Here is a 27062-nt window from a genome sequence, read left to right on the forward strand (position 1 = left end):
TTTTACTGTGGGGGGAATTTAATTTTTAATAAACCTTTAAAAGTAGGATAGTTTTTAATATACAGAAAAATGTGAAGATAATTCAGAGAGTTTCCATATACCTCACACCCAGTTTCCCCTATTCTTAATGTGTATTAGTACAAGTTTGTCACAATTAATGAACCAGTATTAACACATTATTGTTAACAAAATCCCTTCATTATTCAGATTTACTTAGTTTTTGCCTAATGTCCTTTTTCTGTTCTAGAATCCTATCTAGAGTATCATATTACATTAATAGTCATCTGTCCTCTTGGATGTGACAGTTTTTTCAGACTTTCCTTTTTTGTTTTTTGATGAACTTGACAGTTTTGAGGAGTGCTGGTCAAGTATTTCATAGAATACCCCTCTATTAGGATTTGCCTGATTTTTTCCCCTCTTGATTAGGGCTGTGGGTTTTTTGGAGGAAGACCTCAAAGTTCTCTTCTTATCATATCGTATCAAAGGTATATCCTATCAACATGACTTACCATGTTGACGTTGAACTTGATCATCTGGCTAAGATAGTGTTTTTCTGGTTTCTCTACTGTAAAGTTACTCTTTTACCCTTTCCCCATGTTGTACTATCTGAAAGGAAGTCCGTCTGCACAGCCTACACTTAAGAAAAATTATGCTCCACCTCCTTGAGGGCAGAGTAGCTTCATAAATTATTTGAAGTTCTTCTGCATTTAGCTAATCTCCTCCATTTACTTATTTACTTACTTATTCACTTATTCATTCAATCACTTATATTAGTAAGGACTCAAGGGTTTTTATTTTATACTTGGGGTTATAATCTAGTACTACTTTATTTTGTTGCTGAAGTTGTTCCAGCTTTGACCACGGAGAGCGCTTTCATTTGACTCCTGTGTTTCTTTGGACATATCCCCATCATAATTATTTTTTTGTCTTTGAGCATTTCCTTACGTCTGGCATTACAGTATGCTCCAGGCTTGTCTTGTATATTTTCTGCCCCAGTCCTAAAATTAGCTATTTCTCTAAGGATCCCTGGTTCCTTTTACTGGAGAATGCTATTACCAAGATCTAGGAACTAGGTCTGCTTGTTGCTACTGGGATATTGTTGCTTCTAGTCCAGGAGTTCAATTTGGTAATATTAAATTCAAGCCTTTCATTTGACATCCAAGTTGAGATATATACCTAAACGGCAGTTCTACATAGAGGTCTGGAGTTCAGGGAGGTGCTTCATATGTTCATCTTCTCCAATGAGGGGCCCAAGATCTTTTTATTCATCCATCATCCAATTCAATCCATCCACCCATCCATCCATCCTGGAGATATACTGAGCACCTGATATATGTTATATGCTAGGGATATGATAGAAAATAACATGGATGCAGTGAATGTCTGCCCTTATGAAACTTACCACCTCCTTCCTGAGCATCTTTGTACAGAGGAGGCTAGTTCTGTGATGGAAAGACAGTGACCTATCACTGTCCTATAGTCTCAGGCAGGTAATATAAGGAAGTCAAAGGGGTTGGGGTAGTACAATAGGGATAAACAGGGACTCTGGTTAACTGGAAAGTACATGGCCACTTAAAGGGGACAGCCTCTCATGAATTCCAGTTGAATGTGGTCCCGAGGCCCAGTGTTGTGGCATATTTGTATTTTGTCAAAACAAGGTGGATATTAACATTTTTATGTAAGAATTTCCAATTTAAAGATTTAGGCAATTCATGCTAATAAATCCTCCCCTGCCTGTCCTCTTTGTTTGTGCCCCTGACATTCCCCACCCTACCCTCATGTATGGGTCTGATCCAGTCTGTGGGCTGTTGGTTTGCAGCTTCTGCTCTGTAGCAAGCCAGTGGATTACAAAAGAGTGGCAGTCCCCATTTAAGAGATACTATTTCATCCTTGATACTCTCTGATCCTTTTACAATTTCAGGATTGGGACTTTAGCCCTGCAGCTGTCACAACTTAAGAGTAATTTCTCTGAAATATGCCTTCTGGTTAGTGAAATTATTGAAGTGTACCTGAAGAATGCATGCATAAACTTGCATTTAGCTGTGTGGGTGTTACTTTAATTTTTAAAGCTACCTTGTTTAAGAAAAAAGAAAGAAATGTATTACAGGAGAACTCTTTGGTCTTTTGGAACCCACTTTGATATGAACAGTAAGAGCAGAGGGACAGGACAACACAACTGAGAAACTTAGAACTGGGACACAGACAGTCTTTCATGTCTAGGTCACTGAATTGAGGCTAGCCCAAGGCAAAACTGTCTAAAACATGTGAACATCAACTGCTGCTCAGTGGACTGTGTGGGAAGGACTCGAAATCTCGATTGGTTTCCATATTTAGGTTTCCTGTACCACTTTGTGGCTGAGCTTAGGTTCAGAACAAATATGTAAATGCTACCAGCATTGTGATTCACTGTTCGTTGGATGTAGACTGCAAGGTGGAGGGAGGATGAGCTGCTGTGTTTAGAGAGAACAAGAAGCCAGGATTCAAGTCTTGATCTTGAATTTAGGTTCTTTACCTACCACGTGTAATGTAGTGTTTCCTAAACGTCAGGTATTCTTATGTTGCCATAATGATTCTTACCTCATCTCTGTACCACCTGCATTCTTATTTACACAATTTAAAACAACAGGCCCATATTTTTGCTTAGATAATTTATTTTATAAGGAAAATTTATCTATCATTAATCCAAAACCATTATTACTTACTGTAAGTAGAAGGTAATAGTAAGGTATGATAAATTACATAAGCATTATAGTTGTATAGATGTTTATCCATGTATTAATTACACTTATCTTGCATGCCATTAGTGGAGTAATTTTAGTCCACACACACACACACACACACACACACACGGGCCATGAAACAGTACGTACTCTGTGCAAATACACCTGTGCATTTCTTATTCCATTCTTTTCTTTTTAAAATGCTGGTCACAGCCCTCTAGTATTGATTTCGCTATATCCACAGTTTTAAAAACACTAATAATATAGATGGTCCATGTTCAAAGCCAGCACCTTCTGCCCTGTTTACTGTTGGTAGAGCTGTCCACAGTGCTGATTTCTGCCCACTAAGTAGATTTGGTATGTGAAAAAAGGCATCCTAAAACCTCTTAAATTAGTCACCAGAAGATGCACTTTTATGCTCAGCTTCTCTTTCGCACCCTGAAACATACTCTCTGGTTATAGGGCTGGAGGTATCAATGCAGAACTCCGTGCACTGAAAACAGCCCTTGCTAGCAGTCAGCCACTCTTCTGAGCACTTTGCATATATTATTTCTCTTAATCCTCATAGTAACCCTATTTACAAGAGGTAGACACTTTTCTTATCTCCATTTTCAGATAAATAAGTGGATTCCCAAGGAGATTTTATAACTTGCTCAAGGTTACCCAGTCACATGGAATTGGAGTTGAGATTTAAATCCAGACCTCTCTGACATCAAAGATTTTTTAATAAAATGTTCTCCTTAAGATGTGTAAGTATGGGAGTTGAATAATTTAGATCAAGTCCACAGTATAGTATTTACTTTTTCACAGAAAGTCCAAGTCCTCTGAGGACTAAGCCTTGCTGATGGCCCAAAACACATTCCTCTGAACCCAAAGCACCTGCCATCTGGACATATGCTTCTCTTATGTTTTGAGGTATTGCTAACCACAGCAGGTACTCCTGCAGTGAAACATACCTTCCACATGCCTATATGTTGGCTTAGAGAAAATCCAACCAGGGAGAACACAGCCAACTCCAGAGAGCAGGAAGAGCGCACACATGTTCAAAGAACACCCCATTTGCAATCCGCATAAATACACTCTCTGGCTCTAACCAGAGAGCTTAATATAGCTACGTAAGTGGCCAATATTATACCAGTGTCAGCTTCCCCAAGGTCACCTGGGCATTGCAATATTTTACAGTCCAGACATCTGACATGAACCAGCTGGCTCCCTTCTTTTTTCATAATAACATGTTTACTTCTTCTTATCTTCTGTCTGACATTTATGGAGTACCTGGTCAGATGAGAAAGAAAAATAAGGCAAGGCTCATCTGCTACTGAAGCTGATGGAATCTCCTCCCTTCCAGAACTGCTGATTATGGGGCTTTGTGTATTGCACGAGGCCTCACCTGTCTCTTTCTGTTCTTCTTTTCTGTTCCTGCGAACTCCTCCCCAGTTTCCCCAGGGATGAACACAAATTAATGTGTGCATGGAGACCAGCACATGATGACAATCAGGATCTTTAAGAAGTGAGTTTTCATTGTGTAGAAATGATGGGCTTGGCTCTCCAGGGTTCCTCAATTTCTAATCAAAAGCACTGATTAGAACCCCATAAACAAGCAAAGTCTCAAAAGAGGGTGGTTTCAAACAGGTTACGTGTAGAAAGATATTCAGAAATCTACTTACACTGTGGGTTAATATTTCTTATCCGTTGTCCTTCATCTGTAAGTATTATTGTGCTCTCAACCTGTGTCTTCTTACCTATTATACAGGATTCCGGAGAATATTTCACCATCATATTTATCGAAGTTGACAAGCAGCAGTTACATAGTTTTGGTGGTTGATCAATTCTTACTCCATAAGAATAGGTATTGGTATCTCTTTTGATCTCCCTTTGACTGCACATGGCAGGTGCTGAATACATTTTGTTGAATTGGTTAATTAAAAGAAATGATCTGGACAAGTACCCGTATGATAGTTTTGGTGCCAAGATGTTGAATACAGCCTAGGTCCACCTATAAAGAGCTTTCATTGTTTCTGGATGGTATAAAGTGAGACATTCTCAAAAGAAAGTACTCATAAAGTGAGAGCTCTGAAAGTCAACCAACGTCTCTGGATTAGAGGTAAAGATCACATCAGCCAATGTCAACCACCATCTTTTCTGACAGTGCCCTCTTGCTTGTCTTAGGATGTGATTAAGAGGATACAGAAGAGATAAGAAAGCTAAACCCAAGAGAAGTTTGTGAAATATTGCAGTGATTTACATCAATTATCAATAATGTCTCCTAGAATTCCACAATCCAGACAGACCCTCTCTCTTCCCTATACTGGCTTAGGAACCCAAGATGTCCCAAGATTCTTACAATTTTAGAGCTGGAAAGAACATTTGGTATCATTGAATCTTGTTTCATAAATGAGTCTTGGTTTAATTGAATTCCTTCATTTTTTCATTAATATAACCTCTATAACTTAAAGATCTACTAGATGTCAGGCACTGAGCTCATGTACTACAGGACCACAGTAGTAAACAAAACAGAAAACGTTCTAATGACACTCTTTGCTCTTTATGTTCTGATGGAGGGGCACAGAGAGAAAACCCATGGAATAAATAAATAAGAATTTTTCAGATGATGGTGAATCCTGGGAAGTAGATCAAACAAGGTGATGAGAGAGTGACTGGGAGAGGGGATGGCCATGGGAATGAGAGAACATGCCTCTGTAATGAACGTGTGAATGAAGATCTAAATGACAAAGAGTCAGCCTTACAAAGGTCAAAGTGGCTGCTTCTCTGGCAAATACCATGAGGTGGGAATAAGTAGTTATATTCAAGAACAGAAAGAAGGCCAGTGTGAGTGGATCACAGTGAGAGATGGGGAGGCGAGAGGTAAGGTGGAAGACACGGGCTGCGGTCACATCATGCATAGCTTTGCAAGTCATGGCAAGCGTTTTGGATTTCATTCTTTGTGCAGTGAGAAACCATTGGGAAGTGTTAAGCAGGGAAGCAAAGTGATTTGATATTATTTTGAAAGGGCTACTGTAGCTGTCTAAAGAAGATGGTCTATTGGAGGTGGCCACAGGAAAGCATGGAGTATAGGGAGAAGGCTTCTGCTATCATCCAAATGAGTGATAACTCCTCAATCGTATGGTGAGTTAACGGTAGATCCAGGGGTAAAAAAAATTGAGTTCTTCCAACAGTAAATGGATTCAGCCCAGTTGAAAAAATATTTTTAAAATATAGTTATCGTTTGTTAAGTGCTTAGTATTGCCAGGCTCTGTGTGGTGTGCTTTATATGCATCATTTTATTTAGTAGTTGTCATAACTATGTAAGGTAGATTCTATTCTTTCTATTTCATAGAGGTGGAAACTAAAGCTTCAAGACTCGAAGTATAGTGTCCAAGTTAACACAGATGGCAGAAGACAGAAAGGCAGAAGGGGAGTTAAAACCCAAACTGAGTCCCAGAGCCCATAAGCCGCAAAGATCAGTCTCATTACTTGTAGGGAGGGGCAGTGTAGCTTAATGGTTAAACAGATGGGTGTTGGAACCAGAAAGCCTGCGTTCAAATCCCAGCATCCTTGCTCAGTAACTCTGTGACCTCGGGAGAGCCGCATCATTTTTTAAATAACGTAATTGAAATTTTTGCTGTATTGCATCCCTCTCCACTCCCTCCTCCAGCCATTTCCCCATGATGACTAACAATTAAACTCTGGAAAGAAATATGACCCTTGGGCTTTGTCTTTGCAAAAAACAGAGGAACTGGGATGACTGGGTCCCATGTTACAGCCATAGCTTAGAGAATGGGTGGTATCAGTGCCTGAGGCAAAGGAACAGATGCTGATTCTCTGCTTTCCCCAGGCAAAAGGAGAAGGAAGGGGGAGATTCTGAATTAAGCTTAAGGAGCATCTTGGGGCTGAGGAGGCAGAGTCATCACAGGTTCCTTCATACCTATGTGGCCTGGTGGTCTCTGAAACCTCTAAGTTCATTGTTTTCACTGGCGGTTCAGCGTCTGTGCTCTTACACATGATGGTCAGCAGGGGGCAGTGTAGCCAATGTATTACTTGTGAGTGAGGGGTTGTCTGCTTTTCGCACAAGGGTCTGGGGAAGAGTTTCTGTAAAACCGTGCTTATCTGGGCAGATTCTGGGTAGAGGAGCCCACCTTTTCTCTTATCCAAGATCCTATTTTACCCGCTTTTCTCTTGTCCCCTGTTCTGTTCTGCTTCCTGCGTCCTCTGCTCTGTCTCACATCCCCATGTCTCACCTTTTATCTTTGTAAAGAGTGCTTATACCCATGGCCTCCTTGGGTCCGCCTAAATAGTCTATGAGGGAGACAGGTTCAGGTTACATATTTACCATCTGCAGATGAAGAAACAGAGGCCCAAGGAGGTGTCAAGTCCCTATCCCCTGTTCTTTCCTCCAGTGTACTGACAGGACATGAAAGCCAATAGTGAGGCTGATTTTGTTTCTCATTCTAGAGAAGGCTGTTATGCCACTAGGCACCACACACACTTGGGAACTAGAGCAAAAGCTACCAAAGCAGTGAACAGAAAGGGCTTGTTCAGAGTTGTGGACTCTGGAGTCCTATCAATTTCACAGGACCTCCACAGAAAGGATGAAAAGTCGAAGGGCTAAACCCTTGAATACACCCTTGGGAACAGGTAGATAGAGATCAGTCTTCATGCTTTTTTAAGAAAAGAAGCAACGAGAGCCTCTGGCTCAGGGCCCAGCTGGTTGGAGAGAGGCAACCAAAGCTAAGACTATGTCCTTTGTGCAGGTGCACCATACTGTGAACAAGTTTCTTCATCTCTTTAAGCCTCAGTTTCCTTTCACATAAGGGGCAACTGTAATAGAGCAGGTGTGAGCCAGTCCATGCATACTCTGAATTCAACCAGTATTGCTACCGGTATCAAAATAGATTTATGGTTTCCATAGCTACCACTGTGGAAGATTTAATTACATCAGTGGCCAAAGTTGATGACTCCCTGTATCCATACCCTTTGAGAATATCTGATCCCTGCCCTCTTTGACTCCAGGCTGGCCTTGTATCATGTCTGGCTTTGGCCAGGAGAATATGGCATCTGCTCGTTTTAAGCCAGGGCCTCCAGGAGACTTGCATGCTCTGCAGTTTCTTGCTTGCTTTTGAAACCCTGCCATTTTTGTATGAAAAAGCCCAGGCTAGCCTGCTGGAGGGTGAGGACCTGGCTGAGGCCATCAAACCAGTCTATAGCCCGTAGCCCCCAGCCCCCAGTCGTGTGAGAGAGCCCAATTAAGATCAGCAGGACTGCCTACCTGACCCACAGTTACCTCAGGTATGTAAGTCCAGTGGGAGAGCAGAAGAACCACTCAGCTGACCCATCCAGACTCATGAGCAATAGCACATACTTACTGTTTAATGTTGCTTAGTTTGGGGAGTGTTTACTATGTAGAAATAGCTAACCGATATGCTACTTAAAGTTTTATGTAGGCTAATTGAAGGAGGTGGGGTAATGGTGGGTGAGACTATTTGCAGGGTTACTTACTATATTCCTGAATACTAAGGCAAATTGATATTTTTAGAGTCTCAAATTTAGGGGTAGTACATAGTGGTTCAGAGTCACACTGGAATAAAACAGTCCTGGTTCTAATCTCTGCTTTACTACATACTAAATGTATGCTTTTGGTCAAATTTCTGCACCTTTCTGTAATTCGATTGCCTCTTCAATAAAATGGAGATAGTAATAGTTATTGGGAGGGCTATTGTAAGGTTAAAATGAACTAACATACACATAGTGTTTAGTATGGTGCCCATGAGCATGGCACATGCTCAAAAAATATTATGTATTCTTACTGATAATCATGAACTTAATCTCCAAAGGACATCCCTACATACAAGCATGTGGTTGCTGCAGGTCCAACTGGTAAAGCAGGACAAGATTTTCAGTTAATTCATCTAAAGCTTTGATAACAAATTACAGGTATGTCTCTATTTTTCCTCTTTTCTTTAATTAAAAAAGTAACATATACCTTAAGCAAAATCTTCTGGGGCACAATGCCTGATTCAAATAAAATTTGTATTGTGAGTTATGACTTATAATTATGAATATTGATCTCTGCTTCATTGCGTAGAGGTAGACCTTATTTTTTAAAGAAAGAAATGTGCACTCCATGCTCTGTTGTGAGACAGGGGCATCAATCTATCTTTGTTGCAAATTGTAACAATTTACCTCATTTCATTGAACAAGGAAGCAGAGAGCAATTATCTACAATGTCGAATGTAGGAAAAAAAATCATCTGACTGTATAGCTCTCATACAAAGGTTTAACTTGACAGGAGATCTCCAAAGGAAATCATATTTCAGTCTAATGTTCAGGCAAAACTTTCTTCAGTTATCAGCTTCTCACCAGCTTTCAGAGGGCACTCACTGACATTTATTCCTAGTGGAGAGGGAAAACTGTGGGCGAGATGGAGAGTCAGGGTGGAGAATCTTCCTAGTCTAGAGAGGAATGCTATGTCAATTCCTTGTTCCTGAGCAGAATCAGGCGGTGTGAGCATTCACTGATTTAGTTGACTGTCAGTTGATTTCATTTAAAAAACAATAAAAATAAATGACCCCTTCCCTAAACGCCACCTCTTAGCCTCTCTAATTGTTTTGTCTTGGTTGTATGATCAGAGTACCTGATGTTAGCTACATACCTGTGGATATTCACAACACTCTGTCCGTACAGTTAAGGAGTTCACAGTCCCCAGAGTGTATCAAGGAGCTACATGGACCTGTTTTAGAAGGAGTGGCAAGTCCCCCAAATCCCATTACCCAGTGGTGGATCCAGCAGCTTCTCATACAAATCAGATAGAAACTTTCCATCCCTGCATAGGCCACTTGTGTGTATTTTTCCAGGGATCAAAGTGAATGCACTTGACATTATCACAAAAACTCATCTGTGAGTTGTCTGACAGAGATACCAACTCCCCTGTGGGCTACAGAGGAAATCTGTGATCACACCAAAGTTTGGGCTAGGCTGCCGTGTGACTCCCGCTCGGGTGATCCTGAAGTTCTTATTTCACACATTCCTGCAGCCTCAGTCCCTGAGGGCAGCAGTGCATTCAAGGTGGGAGAGAGCTGAGCTTCGGAATGACCAACAGCTGGTGGGCACCCAGTGTCCAGCAATGGGGCTGCACCAGATGTTTATGGTGAGTTCCTTCCAGACTGGTTGGCATTTGAGTCTTATTAATGGTTAAATATTATGACTATCATCACTGGTTGCAAGTGACAGAAACCTAAAGTTTTTATTGTACCTCTCCAAATACAGGGGAGGAAGCGTAGCCTGCCTGCCTGTCTGTCTCTCTTCTCTCTTTCTCCCCCATATATGGCTCTCTCTGCTTATTTCTGAGCACAGAAGACAGCTGCCCCATAGCTCCTGTTAATATCATTCCATTTCAAGCCTCTAGTAGAAACCAACCAGGTCTCTGGATTGCAGTTCTGAATTCCTGGGGGAAAGTATCTAATCGGCCAGGTTTGGGTCAGGTGTCCATTTCTGGACTGTGGCTAGCAGGAAGCTGTGGCTTGGGGGTCACATTCACCTTATACAATCATACCGTTTAGCCTGCCCTGGTGAGTGATGGGAGAGGACCGTTACCTGAGAAGGGCCCTGTGGTAGATGGCTTCTGAAATGGCTCTCACTGATTGCTACTCCCTGGTACTCATGCCTCCTGGTAATCCTCTCCCCTTGAGTGTGACCTGGATCTAGTGACCCTTGCTTCTAATGAATGGACTAGGCCAAGATTAGGTTACAAAAGACTGGGACTTCCATCTTGCTCAGACTTTGTATCTGGTTCTTCATGTTGACTTGTTCTGATAAAGCAAACTGCCAGGTTGTGTCCTACGGAAAGACCCATAGGGCAAGGAACTGAGAGGGGCATCTAGCCAAGTGCCAGCAAGGGACTGAGTCCTGCCAACAACCACAGTGGATCCTTTCCCACTTGAGCCTTGAGATGACAGCAGCCCCAGCTGATACCTTGACTGAAGCCTTGTGAGGGGCCCGGAGCCACAGGCACCTCTCTGTGCTCGGATTCCCTACCCCCAGAAACTGCAAGATAACAGCTGTTTTAAGCCACCAAGTTTTACTCCACCACCCCGAAGCCACTAAATTTGGGGGGAGTTTGTCATGCAGCAACAGATACCTAGCAAGGCACTTGGTAACTGGAGAGGCTCTGAGGTCAGATGACCTACATCTTGTCTTTTTTTTTTTTTAACATTTTTTATTGATTTATAATCATTTTACAATGTTGTGTCAAATTCTAGTGTTCAGCACAATTTTTCAGTCATTCATGGACATATACACACTCATTGTCACATTTTTTTCTCTGTGATTTATCATAACATTTTGTGTATATTTCCCTGTGCTATCCCTTCCCTTGTTTATCTATTCTACAATTTTGAAATCCCAGTCTATCCCTTCCCACCCTCTACCCCCCTGGTAACCACAAGTCTGTATTCTCTGTCCATGAGTCTATTTCTGTCCTGTATTTATGCTTTGTTTTTGTTTGTTTGTTTGTTTTTGTTTATGTTTTTTAGATTCCACATATGAGCGATCTCATATGGTATTTTTCTTTCTCTTTCTGGCTTACTTCACTTAGAATGACATTCTCCAGGAGCATCCATGTTGCTGCAAATGGCGTTATGTTGTCGGTTTTTATGGCTGAGTAGTATTCCATTGTATAAAAATACCACATCTTCTTTATCCAGTCACCTGTTGATGAACATCTGGCTGTTTCCATGTTTTGGCTATTGTAAATAGTGCTGCTATGAACATTGGAGTGCAGGTGTCATCCTGAAGTAGTTTTCCTTCTGGATACAAGCCCAGGAGTGGGATTCCTGGGTCATATGGTAAGTCTATTCCTAGTTTCATGGCATTGTGGTCAGTAAAGATGCTTGAGATAATTTCTATCTTCTTAAAATTGTTGAGGTTTCTTTTGTGCCCAAGTACATGATCGATCCTGGAAAATGTTCCATGTGCACTTGAAAAGAATGTATATCCTATTTTTGGGGGGTATAATGCTCTGAAAATATCCCCCAAATCTAATTTTTCTATTGTAGTATTTAATTTCTCTGTTTATTTTCTGTCTGGAAGATCTGTCTAGTGATGTTAATGCAGTGTTAAAATCTCCAACTATGATTGTATTCCCATCAATATCCCCCTTTATCTCTGTTAGTAATACTTGTATGTACTTAGGTGCTCCTATATTGGGTGCATATATATTAACGAGTGTAATATCTTCATCTTGTATCACTCGACCTACATCTTGTCTTAACTTCACCAGGCACCAGATGTATGGTTTGGTGCAAGTTACTGAACCTGTTCAAGTTACATTCCTTTCTGTAGAAAGGGGGTAATAGTTAATATGATTGCTGGGAGGACTAAATGAGTGCCAGCCCTCAGTTTTCTCTATTAATATTCATTAATTAACTAATATTAGCATTATCAATAAAATTTAGCTACTGCTACTGAGCTTTCACAGCTCTGCTAACCCTGTACACTTGGGTGACTATTGCCTCAGTTTCTTCTTCAAAGAGGTGGAGAATTCTATGCCCTTTGTAAGAATGATATAAAGAGGCACATAAAATATACAAAATGATGGTCAGCAAAAACTCTTTGAAACAAATGGCTCTTTAACTGCTAAATATGGCAGGCTATTTTAATTTTACTCTATTTGGTGTTATAGTAAAGAACTATTTCTTATCATGGAGAAAACGAATAACAGAATTCGTGCTCTCTGATTCCAAATATCAAAAAACATTTGAGTTGACAGACTTGAATTTGTTTTTGCAGCTTCCCTCACACAAAGGCATCCAGCAACCTTCTGCAGCCAATTATTTTGTGTGTGGAAATGCCAGGGCACCATGCAGGTGGCCATCCATCACCAAGACGGAGCCTGAAGATGAAGAGCACGGGGATGATCATTGGCACTTAAAAGGCTTTTGCCTTCTGAGGCCGGAGCCTGTGGTGTCAAAGGTTTGATGCGATTTGCTGATTAATTCCAAGCTCAAATGCTCAGTTACTGTGTTTTCCTTACTCCTTGGGGATGCTGTTGTTCTCCCACTGGGAGCTGTGGACATTGTGTGATGGTGGGAGATGTCAGATTTGCAGATCTCCCACCCACCTCACTTTCATCTTTTCCCCCACTCCCTCCCCAAGGCCACTCCCCAAGGCTGATTTCCACCCGTCTCCTTTTGCCAAGCTGTGTTTTTATTACTGCAGCTGGGGCTCAGTCTGCCCCACCTCATCTCCACTCATTCACATTGCTGGGCTGCTCCCTTCCTGAGCCTGGTTGCAGAGTTGGGAACAGCTTCCTGCCTCCCTCATTTGTGCTGTCATAAATTCAAGCATAACAGAAGACCTTTCTGTGTTAAGGGTGATGCTACTTCTTGCTGAGAAAACACAGGGCAGCAGAAAGAGTAAATGAGAGGTGTGGTAGCCAGATAGCCCTCAAACAACAACAACAACAACAACCAGGCTCCCTAAGAAGGGGCTGCCACTGCCATGAGGCTAGGGTCTGCTTAGTTCACCACATTTCCTCTCCTCTCCCACCCAGCCCTGTCTCTAAGGATGGTAGGGTAAAATGGTCAGTCTTCTTACAATTAAAAAACAACACTTTTTTGCTTCCCAAATCACCCTCCCCCATCACTCAATGAAATAAATCAGTTACGAATGATTACCAGCAACAACCAAACAAAGAGGTTATCCTCATGCTACAGACTGAAAAGTGTCCAACAAAAAGTAAAGCAGAAAATTTTTGTGTGAGTTGGTGTAGCTCCTACATCACTCTTTCCCCCAGAAAGTGATAGAAAGGAAAACTGGGAGATGCAAAACCTTGAGATTTCTCACTAATGCTCCAGACTTGGATGGAAGCTGATACAATTGTAAGTAGGAAACAGAAGTCAGAGAAATCTCTTCCAAGGGTAGAAGTTCCCAAATATGATCTCAGCATCATGGCTGAGCCAGGAAAAGCCGCCAGGTGTCATCACCTGCCAGGGTTCCATGCTGATTCAGGGGACTGCGATGAAGCCTGAGGATACCTTCTCCACCCTCCACCCCCAAGGAAAGGGGGGGTACCCCAGTCTGGACAATGGCAAAATCTTAGAAGAGAAGGTAAGACTGGGAGACTGGGTTTAGTAAAGGCTGCAGGAAGTTTGCCAAGCTCTTTCAAATTTCCTGCCTTCAGGCTATAGGAAAGTGGATGGAATACAATTCCCAGGCCTGAAAATGTAGCTGGAAGGGAAAAAATGTCCCAGACAAGGTTAAGAAGTTGTCAATGAGAATTCATCTTCTTTCTATCAGAGCAAAATGAAGAACTGAGTAGAACGGTCCAGATGAAGCATGAGCAACGTGAAAAAAAAGTAACATGGTAACCAAGGAAGCTTTCTGCAGGTGAGTGAAATGAAGAGAAGTCTTAAATGAATACTGCAGGCATAGAATAGATGAAAGACTGCCCCCCAATCCAAGGAAGCTAGGAAAAGTTCTTTGTAATTTCTTTGAGTTGCAGAGGCTCAGCATGAAGAACATGAATTCAATAAGACTAGAGTTTAAAGGAAAAAACCCACCTACTTAAATGGTGAAATTTAACAAACCACAAGATGAATTGAGCGGTCAGGAAAGAAGAACTAATCTAACACTCACTAGCAGGTGATCATGGGACAAATTCTACAAATTTATGAGGGAAAGAAAGTATAAACGTCCTATGAGAATAAAGAAGACATTTTTAAAGCTTGCTCAAACTTAGCACTTAGGAACCCATCATAAAAAGACATGAATGGAGAAAGTATAATAAAAGGAAATGCATCAACTTGCATATATATGATGACACCAGGGTTTGAGCCTATACAACTGGGAGAGTGAATTCCCATCTATTGACATGTGGAAGGCTGTGGGCAGAAGATGTGTTGGGGACTGGAATTGGATTTCAGTTTAACCTGAGATGCCTTTGAGGCGTCCAAGAGGTGATGTTGGATAGGCATTTGTTTATGAGAGACTAGAGGTCTGGGATGAAGAGATACATCTAGAAATCATAGATATAGAGATGACATTTACAACTTGAGATTGGATGAGATCACCCAGGGAATCAGTGTAGAGAAGAGGGCCAGGGAATGAGCCATGATCAACCCCAATATTAAGAATCAGCGATAAAGGAGAAATGAGCCAAGAAAACTGAGGAGAAAAGTCTGTGAAGTAGGAGGGAAACCAGAAGAGGGTGGTGTCTGGAAAGCCAAGTGAAGGATGGGTATTATAGAAAAGTAGATGATTAGCTGTGTCAAATGCTGCTCAGAGATCAAAGTAAAATGAGACTTGAAAGTTGTCTGTTGCCCTTAGCAATGTGGAAGTCATGGGTGGCCTTGACCATAGCTGTTTCAATGGAGTTGTACAGTTGGAAGCCTGACTGAAGGGAGTTTATGAGACCATTTTTAAGAAATGTTGCATGTGGGGCAAAGAAAATGGGGAGGTACCTGGTTGGGATGGTGGGGTCAAGATAATGTTTTTTAAAGATGGGACTGGATGTGGTGCATAAAGGATAGAGGGATAATTTCTAATTCTATTAGGCAGTTGGCCAGCTGGCTAGCCTCAGCAATGAGCTCTGGGTTGTAGAAGTAACTTTGGGAATCATCAACTTATTTAAGGTTGCCTGGAGATTAGATGAGATATACTAGTGGAGCATGTAGACTGAGAAGAGTAGAAGGCCTTGTAGAGAATTCTGAGGACACTAATATTTAATAAGTGAAGATATTGGGGTCTACAAAGAGACTTAAGGAAGAATGAGCATAGGAGGAAAACCAGGAGATCATGTTGTCATCAAAGTCTCAGGAAGAGAATGTTTGAAGAAGGAAGACCACAGGGTTGAATGGTACCTGGAATTCAGTAAAGATAAGGACGAAGAATTCCAGGTTGCATGTAGCGACAAAGGAGGTTATTTCAGGTCTTCAGTGAGAGTTTCAGGGATGCAAGAGAGGAGGAACAAACTTTTCATGAGTTGAAGAATACTGAGAGATAATGAAATGAAAACCATGAGCACACAGCTCTCTCAAGAATTTTGGCTATGAAGGAGGTGGGTGAGAGACAGAGTACTGATGGGAGGAAGACATAAGTTTGAGAGATTTCTTTTCTTTTTTTTTAAATATACTTTTATTGAAGTATAGTCAGTTTACAATTTTGTGTCTATTTCTGTTGTACAGCACAAAAGTCATATAGGAACATACATATATTCATTTTCATATTCTTTTCACTATAAGTTACTACAATATTGAATATGGATCTCTGCAATGTATGGTATAAACTTGTTGTTTATCTATTTTATATATATTAGTACCTGAAAATTTTGAACTTCCAGTTTATCCCTTCCCACCCTCTTCCCCCTCAGTAACCATAAATTTGTTTTCTGTGTCTGTGAGTCTGTTTCTGTTCTGTAAGTAAGTTTCTTTGTCTTTTTTTTTTCAGATTCCACATATAAGTAATATCATATGGTATTTTTCATTCTCTTTCTGGCTTACTTCACTTAGAATGACATTCTCCAGGTCCATCCATGTTGCTGCAAATGGTATTATTTTACTATTTCTTATGGCTGAGTAGTTTTCCATTGTATAAATATACCACATCTTCTTTATCCAGTCATCTGTCAGTGGACATTTAGGTTGTTTCCATGTCTTGGCTTTTGTAAATAGTGCTGCTATGAACATTGTGGTTCATGTGTCTTTTTGAATTAAGGTTCCCTCTGAATATATGCCCGGGATTGGGGTTGCTGGATTGGGAGACTTACTTTCAAGATACAGAGACATGCATATCTGAATGTTGATAGAACCAGGAGAGAGGGTAGGGGAAGGGAGAGGCTCCTCTGTGCCTTTGGGATGAGAAAGAGAGCAAGAGAGAAAGGGAGAGAGAAATACAAGAGAGAGAAATAATTGATGGAATCAGGTTCCCTGAAAAGTGGAAAGACCTGGGACACAGAGAACAGAGGAGGCATTATTCTATTGCATTATGACAGGAAGAGAGTGGGTATAGACGCAGATCATTGTGGGGTGAGTGGCAGAATTCTGAAGAAGTTCTTTTCTGATGGCTTATATTTCCTTTGTGAAGGAGGAGGTGAGGTCATCTGACAGTGAGAAGTCAATAGGGTAGGAAATATGAGAAGAGTAAGAGAAGTGTGAAGTAGTCTCTGGGAAAGAAAAAGACTAGTCATTTGGAAACACAGAAAGGGAGCAGGGGGTAGGAAGGAATAGAAGGGAGTTATTTGTTCTACTTTCTTCTTTGTTCATTGCATACAAGAAATGAACCTCTTTTTTTTTAATTTTTTTATTGATTTATAATCATTTTACAATGTTGTGTCAAATTCCAGTGTACAGCACAATTTCTCAGTTATACATGAACATATATATATATTCATTGTCACATTTTTTTCTCTGTGAGTTACTGTAAGATCTTGTATATATTTCCCTGTGCTATACAGTATAATCTTGTTTATCTATTCTACAATTTTGAAATCCTGTCTATCCCTTCCTACCCTCCGCACCCTTGGCAACCACAAGGTTGTATTCTATGTCTATGAGTCTGTTTCTGTTTTGTATTTATGCTTTTTTTGTTTGTTTTTGTTTTTTGTTTGTTTTCTTTTTAGATTCCACATATGAGCAATCTCATATGGTATCTTTCTTTCTCTTTCTGGCCTACTTCACTTAGAATGACATTCTCCAGGAGCATCCATGTTGCTGCAAATGGCATTATGTTGTTGGTTTTTATGGCTGAGTAGTATTCCATTGTATAAATATACCACTGCTTCTTTATCCAGTCATCTGTTGATGGACATTTAGGCTGTTTCCATGTCTTGGCTATTGTAAATAGTGCTGCTATGAACATTGGGATGCAGGTGTCATCCTGAAGTAGGGTTCCTTCTGGATATGTGCCCAGGAGCGGGATTCCTGGGTCATATGGTAAGTCTATTCATTGTCTTTTGAGGAATCTCCATACTGTTATCCACAGTGGCTGCACCAAACTGCATTCCCACCAGCAGTGTAGGAGGGTTCCCCTTTCTCCACAGCCTCTCCAGCATTTGTCATTTGTGGATTTTTGAATGACGGCCATTCTGACTGGTGTGAGGTGATACCTCATTGTAGTTTTGATTTGCATTTCTCTGATAATTAGTGATATTGAGCATTTTTTTCATGTGCCTATTGATCATTTGTATGTCTTCCTTGGAGAATTGCTTGTTTAGATCTTTTGCCCATTTTTGGATTGGGTTGTTTGGTTGTTTCTCTTTAAGTCGTATGAGCTGCTTATATATTCTGGAGATAAAGCCTTTGTTGGTTTCATTTGCAAAAATTTTCTCCCATTCTGTATGTTGTCTTTTTGTTTTACTTCTGGTTTCCTTTGCTGTGCAGAAGATTGTAAGTTTCATTAGGTCCCATTTGTTTATTCTTGCTTTTATTTCTATTGCTTGAGTACTGTTCTAGGAGAACATTTTTGATATGTATGTGAGACAATGTTTTGCCTATATTTTCTTCTAGGAGGTTTACTGTATCTTGTCTTATGTTTAAGTCTTTGATCCATTTTTGAGTTTATTTTTGTGTATGGTGTAAGGAGTGTTCTAGCTTCATTGATTTACATGCTGCCGTCCAGTTTTCCCAACACCATTTGCTGAAGAGACTGTCTTTATTCCATTGTATATTCTTGCCTCCTTTGTTGAAGATTAGTTGACCAAGTTTGTGGGTCCATTCAAGAAATGAACCTCTTTTTTAAATGATAAAGGGGATTCAAAACGAGTGCTCAAAGAGAATGTAGATAAGCTGGGCTTGAATTTCTCTAGGTCTCTTGAGAGCCATTGTCAACAAACTCCTCTCATCACTTCTGGTCTCACAACTTTGCAGGGGATTCTCTCATGAGCCTTCCTAACCTCCTTGACTTGGACATAGAAGGGATTATTGGTCCAGCTCCAACAGGCACTGTGGAAACATTGGAATCAGGATCCTGAGATTCAGGTTGAGGTAGAGAGGATGTTCAATGAAGGAACTAGACCTGTAAGAGTGTCTCTTTACCATCTTCTATAGCAAGGTCCACAGGCTATGGCTCATGGGCCAAACCTGGCCAACTGCCTATTTTTTTAAGAAAATTATATTGCAATAGGTCTATGGTTGCTTTCCAGCTATAACATCAAAGCTGAATGTTTGTGACAGAGGCCTTATAGTCCACAAAACTGAAGATATTTACTATCTGACCTTTTTACACAAAATATTTGTCATCCTCTGTTCTAGAGGAAAGACGGGGATGTTTTGGAGGAAGGATAACCTTGAGAAAACCCCAACTTCTGAGTCTGTTTCCTTTTCTGCAAAATAAGGGCACCATTCATTAAATCAGTCTTTCCTTTAACAAACATTTATTGATTGCTCAGCATGTGCCAGAAGCTGGGCATGCAGAGATCAATAAGACCCAGGCTTGTTCTTTCAAAGGCCAACAGCAGAGATAGATGGGTAAACAAATAGTTGGAATACTTAGAGATAAATGCTCCATGCGAGCCGTGAGGATGAAGGGGACATGTCTCACTTGGCCCAGATGAATATGGGAAGGCTTCACAGGAAAACAGAAGAGGAGGGACTCATCAGCATGGAGCGTTGCTGTGGGTGAAGATGAAATCAGACAGGGATTGTTGCAGGCTGAATGAAGATCAAGAGGAATGAAGGAGGGGGAATTCTTGGAGCACTAAGATAAAAGATAAAAGGGGTCAGTGAAGGGAGATGGAGAAAGAGCAGTGAAAGAGACAAAAGGAGAATCAGGAAAGTGTCAGGAGTTTTGTTGGGCCATACAGGGCACCATTCTACCATCCTGCCTTGACACATCTCCCTAGCTGATCATTGCCCATCTGGTGGAGGCCAGATGTCATTTCACAACTGGCTCACCATGGCACTCTGGGAAGCCACCATCAATCAGAGTTTGCCCCTGTGATGAAACCTATTGGTGATCTTAAGGTATACACAAGCTATTTGTTAATCACAAAGCACCCCCAAATATCGACTATCAACTGTTAATAAAATAAAAGGAAATAAAAAACTTAATAATATGGCAGTATGTGTAATTCCATCCAGGTATCAGAATTTGAAATCTGTTTTAGTCATGTAAACATAACACAAAATATAATCTATTTTTAATAGATTCATTATACTTTTTTCAAACTGAATCTGAAAATCATCCTTACATATGATTTCGCTGAACAAATGGATTTCTACAGTGCATGGGAATTTGAATCGATTTAAGAATGAAGCAGATTGTCCTCTTTTTTTACATTCAAAAATGTTAAAAAAAAAAGTAAAAAATAAATATAACACCCGTGTATCCACTACCTAGATTATTTAAAGTGCTAATATTTTGCCACTGCTTCAGAGCTTAATAAAAAGAATAAACATATTACAGATAGAGTAGATGTCCCTCTTGTGCCTCTTTCCTATCCCTTCTATCTTCCCAAAGAGTACTACTCCCTGGAAGTTAGTGGGCATCTTCCTCATCTGTGTTTTTATATTTTTACTGTATTTGTATCAATAAACATTAAACAGAATTGCTTCATGGGTTGTGAAACATCACACAAATGGTGAGGCAATGTGAAAACTGCCACTTTATCATTTGACATTATGTTTCTGAAACCCATGTTGATTCATGTGCTCATTCATTTTACAGACAGTCTGCTTTCTGTTCTTTGAAACCTGCCCAAATTGGTGAAGACAGAAAGCAGATACATCTGACAGCTTCTTGGTGGCAGTTATGAAATAATTTGGTCTCAATTTTCTTCTCTTTTATCCCCCTTCTTTTCCTTAGTCTCCTTCCTTCTTTTCCTCCCCCACTTTATTAAGTATTTTGATTGTAAAAAGAAACAGCAGAAGGAAACCTCTGAAGGGAGGATCTGAATTTAGCACCCTCTCTTCCAGAAGAGAATAGACATTTTCCAGGAGCAGCTAACATTTATCAGATACTGGCTTAGTGAAAAAACCTATAGTAAGCACTTCACATTCATTTGTTAATCCTCAGTTCCACCCTTGGAGGGCTTTCTTGCCCAAGGTCACAGAGCTGGTAGGTGGAGGTTTTAACCAGGGGGCACTCAGATGCTAGAGCTGATATGCCTAACCATTAAAAAGAGAAGCCATACTGATCCCAAGGAGGGACAGTGTTAGGTGAGCTGTTAACAGTAAGAACCCCCAGGGCTAGTGGTTTAACAACTTTTGGTATTAATTTCACTTCTAAATTAAGTATCATAATGATTGTTAATAATAAATAGTAACAAAGTACTTAAAAATTCACAGGGTTGAGTGTTAACTTCAGTTCAATTTTCTTGCCTGAACTTCTGCCACCCATTGATTTCCCTCCTGGGAACTCTCTTCTGGAACTCCCTCCTGGATATTTCCTCTTGGCTATTCTTCTATGTAGAATAAGTAAAGTGATTTTAAGTAAAATTGTATTTTAGGTCAGCATATTATGAATGATCTTATTCTAAATCTTATTTTAAAGTTCATTTTAAATATAATCTTTAATGATATTCATAACATATAAAAACACATTTTAACTTTTCTTCATTTAGTATGTGACTCATTCTGTTGAGTTAACTTTAACTATATAAGAAAAACACATGAATTTCTGAAAATAATTTTTATTTTGAAAATAAATTTTAAGGAAGACATTTCACATTGAGTTTTAGTTCTGAATATATTTTAAAATGCAGAATGAAGTTTAGCTATGCATTACAGCACCAAAGATAGACAGAAACTACTTTAATGATCTAATGTGTAGAATTCTTGCATTTATGCTTAAAAATTTATTTGTTTTAATTTTTGTTTAGTTTCTAAACAGTAAGAAAAAAATAGACTGTAAGCAGCTGTTTTCAAGCACTTTCCTACAAATACCACCATGTAGATGTTCTACCCAATAGTTGAACAGAGAAATTAGTTATAATTTTTACTGTATTTTCTCTTAACATTGTGTTTTGACAGTTTAAGGTGCTGCATGAGAAAATCGATCAGAATGCAGTTTAAAAATCTGGTGAAAAATCAACATGAAGGAAATTGGAGGAATTATTATCAGTTTATAACCTTCATTGACTTCTGGAATCTCAGTGTCCATGTTCCCTTAGTTTGCTGCCTTTCAACAATGGTCCTTTCCATGTGGCAAGAAGAGAGGAAGAAGAACACTATGTGACAAAGAATAGGAACAATTTAAGACTGTGTATTGGTCAAAACCAAGCCTGAATGGTGTTCACTAAATCAGATAAATGGGTCAAGTGACTGAGCCATTAGAACATCTACCTGATCTTCACCAAGTCTGAAGCTGTTCACTTAAGCTCACTCAGAGGCTCTCTTTCCTGTTAAAGGCAAATACTAGATACTCACTCTATGTATGTATTTATTTTTAATGGAGAGAGATGACATCCCTGCCTTTCATGATGTGAGTCTCTGTTTATTTCCCCCAGTATTTTATTATGAAAAATTTCAGTAGAGAAAAGCTGAATTACATAGTGAATAGCCACATGTCCACCACCTAGATTCTACAATCATGAACACTTTGCTATACTCATTTTTTCATTGCTCCATCTTTCTATCTATCCATCAACCCATCTTTTGTGTGGCACATTTTCAAAGTAAAATGCAGATGTCAGTACACTTCTCCCCTAAACATTACAGCATGCAAATGGTTAACTAGAATTCAATATTTGTTTATGGCTCTTTTTTTTAAGGTAAAATTTATATTTAGTGAAATTCTAGTCTAAATCATACCATTTGATGAGTTTTGACAGATACCTATACCTCTTAACTGAAATCCCCTATCCAGATATAGGACACTTCCAATGCCCCAGAAAACTTCTTCTGGGGTTTTGGGACTATGATTTGTACATTGTCACCTCACAGAGTCTGTCTGAGGTTGTAATTAGAGACTCAGCAAGTTGACAGTGATGACTGATCACAGAAGCAGTTTAGTTTTTGTTTGCTTTGACAGAGAAATATAATCAGAGTAGGGGCTGGGGAGCCTGCTGTTTTAATTCTTGGATGCTACTTACATGCTAGTCATGCCAGTTGAATGTAAAGAATATTCAGGAACTGGAAAGAATAACTGCTTATAGCTAGCATCCACTCAGATACAGTGTATGATCATTAAACTATATTTTTAAAAGTTGATACTAAATGCATTCACATAACTGCATTGTAATACAAATTTACAAACACAGGCCTTTCAACTTTTCAAAGTTTTAGATACTAATTTCATGCATTCATAACATTTTATCTTTTCCAAAAACTTTGCAACAATCTACCCTCCTGCTTTTAGGACAAAATTAATAAAACTCATCTTTAAAAAAATTAAATTATTGACCTATTATAGGCATTTATGGCCATGAATGTAGACTATAAAGTTGTTTTTAAATTCCTGGAGGCAATTTCTAGGAATTCTATGCAGAACAGATTGGCCTTGGAGCCAGGCAGACCTAGGTCCAAACCTTGACTCCACTCCTGATGGACCTTCAGCAAACTGCTTAATCGCTTTTGTCCTTGATTTTTCTGTTTATAAAACAGGGACAGTACATGTATCTACCTCACAGAGTTGTTGAGAAGATTACATGAAAAATGGCAGTAGTTTTCAGTGCTTAGCACATATTATGTACTCAAAAAAATTAATGTGATTATTTTAGTAAAGACAGGCTCACTATAAGATTTGCTTTTAGAATATTTCTGATAATATTTATAAACCATGGGGAACATAGTGATTGTGTTTAAGAGATCACATATCCTTCATCTAGTCTTTGGTCCTGTGAAAGAACAATATCAACAGCTTTTAGTTTTTACATTAATATTTATTAAGAATCAGATGTACTAAGACATTAGATGTGGTTTCTTTGCTCCCTTATGTTCTTTGGATATGATTATAGCGTTTATAGGCTTGGTGGTGAAGAACAGAAGATATTTGGTGCTAGATAGTGGAGCCTTATTTTTTATTATGGCAGCTTGCTACTTTTGTAACATGATGATTGAGTTGAATGCAATCAAAGTACAGTAACTGATGTCCCCTTCTTCCTGGACGAGTGAGCAGATGTGAGCAGATGATGAAATATTGATATTAGCATCCTTGAACATATCCAAGTGGGCAGTGTTTGGCTACTGCTTCTGTTTGAAATAATGCTGTGTTTTGGTTGTGGCCTGAAGCTTTGAGGTGAAAGTTGGCATCTCCTTTTTTCCATGGAGCTCTTACCATTCAGACATGACAGAGCTGGTAAACTACTAGTTAGGATGAGTCTTGCTTGCCTCTACTCAGTCATCTTTTTATGAATCCAGTGGCTTTTTTGTTTTTTTTTTTTTAAATGGTGTTTAGCTGATGTTCATGAAGAACAGTGAGTACCTGGAACTGTGCCACTAAAGAAAGGAAATCCTATCTAAGAAGGTGCATATCTGTGCCAGAGCTGTGTTGTAACCATGCTTTGGGCCCTCTGCTGGGAAAGTAGAATCAAGTCTCAAATAATGCCTTTTTAAATTATATCCTCCAGTACTGTATCATACCTCTCTGAATGTAAAATATCTTGTACCTGCTTTATGATACATAGTAGTGACCATGCTTTATCAGAGCTGGTTTTAATGATGTTACTATTCTAGAATGTTTTCTTTCCAGATGATGATTGAGAAGCTAATTTAAAAAATGGTGCCAGGTACCACAACAGTTAAAAAAAAAAAAAGAATCAGATGTAAAAAGCAACCAGCTCCCACCAGTAGCTAAAATAAGAAAGATTCACACCACCAAAAGTTGGTGAGACTGTGAAGCAACCAGAATTCTCAAGTACTTTGAATAGGGATGTAAAATGGTGCAAGCTGGAAAACTGTTTGGAGGTTTCTTAAAGAGTTACACATATATCTACCTCAGTGATTTTCAAAATGACAATAATGCTGAGGTTGAGAAACCTTGATGCACTCCATGACCCAGCCATATCATCTATTTACCCAAGAGTAAAGAAAACATGCCCACAAAAATGTCCTGTACTAGAATGCTTTAGTAGGTTTATTTATAATGGTCTCAAACTGGAAACTGAGCTCAGATGTCTATCAATAGCAGAACAGGTTAATTAAACTGTGATCTATCCATACAATGGCATACTACTTGATAAATAAAAAGGAACAAACTATAGATACATAAGACAACATGGATGAATACTGTCAGGGTTCAAAACACACTACCCCCAAATATAGTACTGTGGCATATTGAATATTTCAAGCTAAAGAAATTTGAGAAATGGTAGGTGCAGGAAAGACTGTCTGACCTTGCCCTGAAGCAGGTCATAAGCATCTTGGTTGGATGAGAGATGCCTTCCCTATACCTGGAGGAAAGGAACATCCTTATCTCCAATGATGGAAGGCCTCCAAGAGGAATGGATGAACATACCTTGTTAAATTTCCCCTAGTTTACTCTTCTTAGGTCATACTCATATGCCACATTTTCCCACAATTTTACACTTCTCATCAAACCTAGTATAAAACACTCAAGTTTAACAGTTTCTTCAGATCTTCACTCCCTTGTGAAGGCTCCCATGTCATGCAAAACATTAATACATTTATAAGCCTTTCTCTTGTTGATCTATCTTTTGTTATAGAGCCCCAGCTAAGAACCTTGAAGGGTAGAAGAAAAATATTCTTTTCTCCCCTAAAATTAAAAAAAAATTACTCTGAGTAGAAAGGGGCTGAAAACTAAAAATTACAAACTATAATGATAGAATGTATATGACATTCTAGAATAGGCAGAACTAAACTACAGAGTTAGAAAACAGATCAGTGATTGCTTCTTGGGGTGGGAGACTGATTGGAAAGGAGCTCTAGAGAGCTTTCTGCAATTTAAAAGGCGTTTGGCAGAAGTGGTTGAATATTAAGTACACAATATCAAAGCACTTGACTGTATGTAAATTATACCTTGAAAAAACTGGGAAAAAAAGGCAACCAACTGGTGAGTTTGGAAGATCTTGGAAGATCTTTTTCTTCCAAACAGCTTTCCATTGATTGCCCCTCAGTCTCTACACATTCTATTTTCAGTGTTTCATTTTAGTCACTATGGTAATTGTATTTCACTTTGTGTTTTGTTTATATTTCTCCAAAAACTACTGAAGTTGAGCATCTTTTCATGTGTTTATTGCCTTTTGGATATCATCTTTTTGAAAGTTTTGTTCTGGTCTTTTGCCCATTTTTCCACTTATTTGTAGGAGTTATATACTTTTCTCATTTATTTGAAGGAGTTATATACTCTGGATACAAGTCCTTTGTTGTATATATGTATCATAAGTATCTTCTCTCACTCTGTAGGTTGACTTTTCACTCTGGATGGTGTCTTACGATGAACAAACATTCTTAATTTTAATGTAGTTCAATTTATGTATTTTTTCTTTATTAGTGCTTTTTCTATTGTTAGAAACTTTTTGCCTATTTCAAGATCACGAAGATGTTCTGTGTTTTCTGCTAAAAGAGTTATTGTTTGACCTTAAAAATATAGATTGGTAATCCAAATGAAATCTGTTTTTGTTTTTGATGTGAAGTAAGAGTCCAAATAAAGTCTTTTCCATAAGGATATCCAAATGTCCTATCACCGTTTTTTTGAAAAGACTTTTTCCTCCATTCATGCATGTTCTGGAAGACTTGCAAAACATGTATGTATATTGATGTAAAATTGATGTAAATGGTTCAAACTCTACACACAGTTCTCCTACTTTCACACAGTATTATTGGCACATATAGCCTATTAATGGCTACATAGTATTTCACTGTATGGATAAAGAATTTAATTCCCTTAAAGTGAACAGTTAAAGAGTATCAAGTTTCTGTTATTGTTGTTATTAAGATGCTGTAATACACATTTTGTCCAAAGTGAGTGGCAGTTGTAGGTTTCCTAAAGATAAATTGCTAGGAGTGGGAATTGCTGGTCTAAGGTGCAAGGCAGTTTTAAAGTAAGGTAGTATCAATTTTCAGTCTCACCCACAGTATGTAAACCTATTTCTCCACATTCTCACCAACAGTGACAATTATTGATCTTTTAAAATCTTTGCTAAGTCGGGTGGAAAGAAAACATTGCTTTCACTTCCAATATTTTTTAATAAGTTAAACAGCTTTGTACTATATCCTTATGGGCTATTTTATTTTTTATTTTTTGGGGGGTGGCCTTTTTAAATCTTCCATTTTTCTTCTGAGGTTGTCTTTTTTTTTTTTAATTGGTTTATTGGTTTATAAACATAGCAGATAAGAGTGTTATCTCGCAGTTTCCCCAGTTTGGCTTTTTAACCTCATATTGTCTTTCGAGCACTAGTTTGTTTTTTTCTAATGTCTTGACAAGAAATCTTTAATCTCTTAGAATTCAGCGGTC

The 27062-nt window shown here is 39.1% G+C and overlaps 1 protein-coding gene across 1 annotated transcript in view; it reads left to right on the forward strand.

Annotated features, from left to right (window-relative positions):
* HYDIN (HYDIN axonemal central pair apparatus protein) overlaps positions 1-27062 on the forward strand; it is a 478970-nt gene that overhangs the window by 69552 nt on the left and 382356 nt on the right. The window contains exons 6-7 of the mRNA XM_072967685.1: positions 11311-11560; positions 12504-12686. The gene's annotated coding sequence lies outside the window, so the exon portion shown is untranslated. The remainder of the gene's footprint in view (positions 1-11310; positions 11561-12503; positions 12687-27062) is intronic.

This window comes from Vicugna pacos, chromosome 9, assembly GCF_048564905.1.
Source record: "Vicugna pacos chromosome 9, VicPac4, whole genome shotgun sequence".
NCBI lineage: Eukaryota > Metazoa > Chordata > Mammalia > Artiodactyla > Camelidae > Vicugna > Vicugna pacos.